Below are 7,473 nucleotides of genomic sequence, written 5' to 3'. Positions count from 1 at the left end.
TATACCCTCCTCTTAGCCTTACTTCCCTTGCTTCAGTTCAGTTCAGTTCAGTCACTCAGTCGTGTCCGACTCTTTGCAACCCCATGAATCGCAGCACGCCAGGCCTCCCTGTCCATCACCATCTCCCAGAGTTCACTCAGACTCACGTCCATCAAGTCTGTGATGCCATCCAGCCATCTCATCCTTGGTCATCCCCTTCTCCTCCTGCCCCCAATCCCTCCCAGCATCAGAGTCTTTCCAATGAGTCAACACTTCTCATGAGGTGGCCAAAGTACTGGAGTTTCAGCTTTAGCATCATTACTTCCAAAGAAATCCCAGGTTTGATCTCCTTCAGAATGGACTGGTTGGATCTCCTTGCACTCCAAAGGACTCTCAAGAGTCTTCTCCAACACCACAGTTCAAAAGCATCAATTCTTCGGCACTCAGCATTCTTCACAGTCCAACTCTCACATCCATACATGACCACAGGAAAAACCATAGCCTTGACTAGATGGAACTTAGTCAGCCAAGTAATGTCTCTGCTTTTGAATATACTATCTAGGTTGGTCATAACTTTCCTTCCAAGGAGTAAGCGTCTTTAAATTTCATGGCTGCAGTCACCATCTGCAGTGACTTTGGAGCCCAAAAAATTGAAGTCTGACACTGTTTCCACTGTGTCCCCATCTATTTCCCATGAAGTGATGGGACTGGATGCCATGATCTTCGTTTTCTGAATGTTGAGCTTTAAGCCAATTTTTTCGCTCTCCTCTTTCACTTTCATCAAGAGGCTTTTTAGCTCCTCTTCACTTTCTGCCATAAGGGTGCTATCATCTCCTTGATGTTGCCTTATTTGTTCACAAGTGTTTCCCTTTCTCGTAGAACCCCTTGAACAAGTTGTTTATATTCATTCTCTACAATTCTTTTCCTCCCATATTTATTAATAAATGCTCCAACCCAGCTTTTGTTCCTACTTACTTATCAAAACTGCATGGTCAATTCTCAGTTCTCCTCTTACTTAAATTACTAGTAAGAGTTGATAGCCAATTCCTTTGTTTTCCTTGATATACTTCCTTTGCTTTGGCTTCCAGAATGCTCCACTCTAGCTTTACAGTATTGTTCACACTTTAGTCTCCTTTGCAGTTTTTCTTCTTCTTCCCATTCTCTTAATGTTTAACTGCTCCTTTGTCATTCTATGTTCACTCGTTCTTTTACACTCTCATCCAGGATCATGGCTCTGAATACCATCTCTATGCTAATTTTCCACTTCTCCCAGACTTCTCTCCTGAACTTCAGACCTGCGTATTCAATGGGCTTCTCAATATCTTCACTGAGTGTCATTGTCATCTAAAAACACACAACTGTTGAGCTTAAACAGTTCTAATTCCTGATCTCTCCATGAAAACTGTTTCACTATCAACTTTCCTTATCTCAAATGATAGAAACAATGTTCTGGTTCAAGTCAAAAAAAATTTACACTCATCTTTGACTTCTCTCTGTTACATTCCCACACACAATCATTTAGCAAATAGAGTTGGCTGTAATTTCAAACATAGCCGGAATCAAACACTCCCCAGTATCATAATTACTGCCACCCTGATCTGAGCCACCATTACTTTACTCCTGAATTTCTGCAATATGATAATTTAGGGATTAGGATAGGTTTTTTGTTTGGTTCGTGTGTGTGTGTGTGTGTGTGTGTGTGTGTGTGTGTGTGTGTAAGGGCCATTTAGTAAATGTAGGCCATGTTGTCATTGTGGCAACTATAGTGCAATTAGGTGTAGCCATACTGTGATATACATGTATTTACAAAAAAGCAACAAGTAGAATTTGGACCATTAGCCATAACTTACCACATCTTCGTCTATCTGGTCTCCTTTCTTCCATCCTCACCCTACTGTTACCTTTGCTCAACACAGCAACCAGAAGAATTAAAAGCACAGGTCATATCATGTCCCTTCTTTGCTCAAAACTCTGTAATGTCCTCCATTCTTGGTCAGTACAAAAATCCTTTCCATAACCTACCAGACTCTGTGTGATCTGGCCCCAGGCATATCCCTAAAGCTCTTCTCTTACTACATTCTCTCCCTCATTCACTCAGCTGCAGCTGCACTAACCTCCTTATTGTTTCTCAGATAGCCCAGGCAGACTCAAGACTTGGAGTATTTGCATCAGCTGCCCGTATGTGGATATTGGCTAAATACCGATATCGCCAATGCCCTCACCCTTTTAACTTGGTGCTCAAATGTCACGTCCTCAGCAAAACCAATCCTGGCCACTATTCGAAATTACAGTCTCCCTCTATGAATCTCAATTCCCCTTACTTTCCTCTATTTTTTCCCTGCTCTTTTTCCAAAATTTGCCACTTTCTAACATTAAAAAATAATTTACTAATTTATATTTATTGTAATACTATCTCTTCTAGAATACATGCTCCACAAGGCCAGTGATTTTTGGCTTTTACTCCCTGTGTATCCTGAGACCGTAGAGCAGTGTGCGGCACATAGTAGGCATCCGGAAAATATGTACTGAATGAATGGAATCTGTATGAACTCCTTCCAATCCCAGAGATGTAGTAAGTCAATCTATTCTCTATGTTATTTAATTCTTTGTACATACTATTATTTTAATCTTTTATCATAATTTATTATTATTTTTTATCTCTCTTGCCCATTAGAGTCACATTCTTCTTGGACAGCTCCTGCATGTTTATTTGCAGTAAGTGATACAGCCTGTCACCTAGAAAAAGGACAAATCATGCCAACCTAATGAACGTACAAAGGTGCTATATATGTGTAGTTCTCTGATACCAAGTCACTAACTCTGCAAGTCAGTTACTATTTTAACAGTCTCTCCTTAACCCCACTTCAGATGTATGTATACACACACTCTACTAATTGAGATAATTTTAAACCATTTTTCACATATTTGCTTAATTAGCTTGCAGTGACCTTTGTGAAAACACTGGCCTCTGATGATTATAAGAGGTATTTTTCTGGCATAGACACCAAAGCATCAAAGAATCAGCTAGAACTAAAGAAAGCAATAACACAACTGGTTTTAATTATTCCTGACAGGCAGCTGAATATATCTCACACAGGTCTTCTCCCCAGTACATCACTCAAAACAGACCAGTTATAGGAAATGGTGGAGTTACAGAATGGGGCCAAAATGTGTCCACAGTATAAAGCAGCTCATCTTTCATGTGGGTGACCTTATTCATTTTGTTTTATATTTTTATGATGATCCTGAATCTATAAAATTGTTGACCCCTTGAGGTTTGGCATGCTTCTATACTATTGCTGAGGAGTGGTGGCTCAGGTTCTCAGAAGAGGAGGTAGGTGAAGACTGCACCCTTTCATGAATCATTGGATAAACCAAGGGGTCCTCCAAAGTTCACCTACAACTGCAGACATGTTTGCAATTAATTCGTCTATGAAGTACAGGTGCGCACCTTCCACTTCTCTTCAATTTTCAGAAAAGGATTGACTTTCTCTAAGCCTAGCTGCTCCTTCGGACTTGTTGCTTTGCAGGAAGCAGATGAGGATTACAAGTCACTTTGTTAAGACCTACTCACAATTTTAGGGCTTCCCTGGTAGCTCAGATGGTAAAGAATCCGCCTGTAATGCAGGAGACCCAGGTTTAATCCCTGGGTCGGGAAGATGCCCTGGAGAAGAGAATGGAAACCCACTCCAAAATTCTTGCCTGGAGAATTCCACGTGGTCTTAAAGAGTTGGACACGATTAAGTGACTAACACTTTCACTTTATTTTTTTTTGTTTCACTCACAATTTTAACATGTCCCTCTTATGAGGTATACCTTCGCACTTAATGAAACTATGGGTCTTTGGTTGGCCATATCCTTGAATTGGCTGCTATTGAAAAAAGAGATTTCTTAACTAGGCAGGCTTTTGCCCCAGGACCTAACTTTCTGGCCACAGTCTTCTCCCATAAGTCTGATCCCTGAGCTTACTGCTGCCTTATTTCTGTGCCTTTCCTGGTTCTTGCCAGTTTGCATTGTTTGGTTACTCCTTGGACCTGTCTTGTACATTCCAGTGCTCGTGGAACTTTAGAAGCTCTTGGTTTTTCTTGCTGCTTTGCTCTGATTCCTGTTTGATGCCTCTTGAAACAGACTGTCCCCTGAGTCTCTCTACTTACATACTTTCAGTAAAATTTGGACTTCCTTCAGTGAGGTAGTTGGGCTTCCCTTGTGGCTCAGCTGGTAAAGAATCTGCCTGCAATGTCGGAGACCTGGGTTCGATCCCTGGGTTGGGAAGATCCCCTGGAAAAGGGAACAGCTACCCACTCTAGTATTCTGGCCTATAGAAGTCCATGGACAGTATGGTCCACGGGGTCACAAAGAGTCAGACACGACTGAGCGACTTTCATTTCACTACTTCACTTCAGTGTAGTAGGGGATATAGGTTTCCCTGGTGGATAAGTGGTAAAGAACTCACCTGTCAATGCAATAGGCGTGGGTTTGATCCCTGAGTCAGGAAGATCCCCTGGAGAAGAAAGTGGCAACCCACTCCAGTATTCTTTCCTGGGAAATTCCATGGACAGAGGAGCCTGGCAGGCTACGGTCCATGGGGTCTCAAAAGAATCAGATACAACTTAGTGACTAAACAACAATAACCAGGGCATATGATAAAAACTGAGGCTCTAACGTGAATGTCCCATTAAGGAGCTCAGAGTTTAATAGGGGAAATGACAGGTAAGCAAGCAATGACAATGGCACATGATAAGTGCTGTGACACGTTAAGCAGATGGCATGAGGGTGGCACATAGTAGGGGCATCTAACCCAGCACCTGGAAGGAGGCTTTTCTAGAGTCAGTAACATCTTTACAATCTGAGACAGACAAAAAGAATGGGAGACATTCTGGAACTTCCCTGATGGTCCAGTGGTTAGAACATGCATGTGTACTTAGTTCCTCAGTCATGTCCAACTCTTTGGGACCACATGGACTGTAGCCCCCCAGGCTTCTCTGTCCATGGGATTCTTCAGGCAAGAGTACAGGAGTGGGTTGCCACTTTCCTCCTCCAGAGGATCTTCCTGACCTGGGGATCAAACCCATGTGTCCTGTGTCTCCTGCATTGCCCATAGATTCTTTACCCACTGAGCCAGGCTCAGCTTCAAATGGGGGGCATTGATGGGTTCAATCCCTGGTCGGTGAACTAAGATCCCACATGCCACGTGGTATGGCCAAAAAATTTTTTAAATAAAAATAAATAAAGTAAGAATGAGAGATAAGGAAGTAACATCAGTAAATGCCATGTGCCATAAGTCATACCTCCTTGAGAGATCTATAAGTAGTTAAGCACAATTTCAAGAAATGTGGGAAAACTGAGGCTGGAGAGAGAAGCCAGGGCTAGATCACAAAAGGCTTTATGTCATTCTAAGGTGATGGGAATTCATTTTATCAGTGATGAGGAGTCATTGAAAGTTTATACATAACATGGGCAGTTCAGGTTTTAGAAAGCTAGCGTCGGTGTGGAGAATGGATTTCACCATCCAGCTACTTCCCTGAACCTGGCCTGCATCTTGCCTGCCCTATCTTATCTTCCTTTGACTCTGAAGAGCCCAGCTCCACACCTCTTTTATCAGTATCCTCAAAAGTAATGATCAGAATCAGTTTAGAACTTAAAAAATACAAGTTATTTGATCCCATTTCACAGAATCAGATTCTCATGGGGACAGGGCCTGGGAATCTCTATTTATAAAATCTGCCCAAATGATTTCGGGGCACTTGGACTATGAACTAATGTAGATTGTCACTTACCATACAACACAGATGTATTGATAAACATCAGAAATATGTTTGCCTTGTTGAAGACGGCTGGAGTAGGTCTCACTCCAAATGCCTTCCTTCTATAGCATCCTTGACTCTACTCAGAAGACCAGAAAATTCAGCCCCTTCCTTGTAACCTCAGATCTTTCCATTGTTTTTAAACACATGCTAACCTTCAGATGAACTATCAGGCAGCATGCTCTGACTCTGAGGGCCTCACCTCTCAAGCTACTCTTCCCTTTAGTTGCTAAATCGTGTCTGACTCTTTTGCAACTCCATGGACTGTAGCCCAGGCTTCCCAGGTGGCACTAGCAGTAAAGAACCCACCAGCCAGTACAGGAGACATAAGAGCTGAATGTTCAATCCCTGGGTCAGGAAGATCGCCTGGAGGAGGGCATGGCAACCCATGCCAGTATTCTTGCCTGGAGAATTCCATGGACAGAGGAGCCTGGTGGACTACAGTCCATGCAAGCATGCATGCTCAGTCGCTTCAGTTGTATCTGACTCTTTGAGACCCCATGGACTATGTAGGCTGCTAGGCTCCTCTGCCCATGGGATTCTCCAGGCAAGAATACTGGAGCGGATTGCCTTTTCCTTCTCCACGGGATCTTCCAGATCCAGGGACCAAACCTATGTCTGCTGCATTGGCAGGCAGATTCTTGACTGCAAGGCACCAGGAAAACTCGCTCTTCCCTTTACCTTGTACTAGTTATTAACTTGTTATAGAGAGGAGATATTGATATAATTTACTTCCTAATTTTTGTTTTGGCAATTAAGTAAAAAATAGATATGGAGTTGGGAATTTTTGTGGTTCAATAAAGATCTGGAAGTTTTCTAAGAAGAACAGAAAATTTTTTTTTTAATGTTTCAATTTGTATAATATTTTATTTTTATTTTTATTTTTATTTTTTTTAATTTTTTAAATTTTAAAATCTTTAATTCTTACATGCATTCCCAAACATGAACCCCCCTCCCACCTCCCCTCCCCATAACATCTTTCTGGGTCATCCCCATGCACCAGCCCCAAGCATGCTGCATCCTGCGTCAGACATAGACTGGCGATTCAATTCACATGATAGTATACATGTTAGAATGTCATTCTCCCAAATCATCCCACCCTCTCCCTCTCCCTCTGAGTCCAAAAGTCCGTTATACACATCTGTGTCTCTTTCCCTGTCTTGCATACAGGGTCGTCATTGCCATCTTCCTAAATTCCATATATATGTGTTAGTATACTGTATTGGTGTTTTTCTTTCTGGCTTACTTCACTCTGTATAATCGGCTCCAGTTTCATCCATCTCATCAGAACTGATTCAAATGAATTCTTTGTAACGGCTGAGTAATACTCCATTGTGTATATGTACCACAGCTTTCTTATCCATTCATCTGCTGATGGACATCTAGGTTGTTTCCATGTCCTGGCTATTATAAACAGTGCTGCGATGAACATCGGGGTACATGTGTCTCTTTCAATTCTGGTTTCCTCGGTGTGTATGCCCAGAAGTGGGATTGCTGGGTCATAAGGTAGTTCTATTTGCAATTTTTTAAGGAATCTCCACACTGTTCTCCATAGTGGCTGTACTAGTTTGCATTCCCACCAACAGTGTAGGAGGGTTCCCTTTTCTCCACACCCTCTCCAGCATTTATTGCTTACAGATTTTTGGATTGCAGCCATTCTGACTGGTGTGAAGTGGTACCTCATTGTGGT

This window comes from Ovis aries, chromosome 12 (assembly GCF_016772045.2).
Source record: "Ovis aries strain OAR_USU_Benz2616 breed Rambouillet chromosome 12, ARS-UI_Ramb_v3.0, whole genome shotgun sequence".
In the NCBI taxonomy this organism is placed as follows: domain Eukaryota; kingdom Metazoa; phylum Chordata; class Mammalia; order Artiodactyla; family Bovidae; genus Ovis; species Ovis aries.
Note: the sequence above shows the minus strand (reverse complement) of the source record.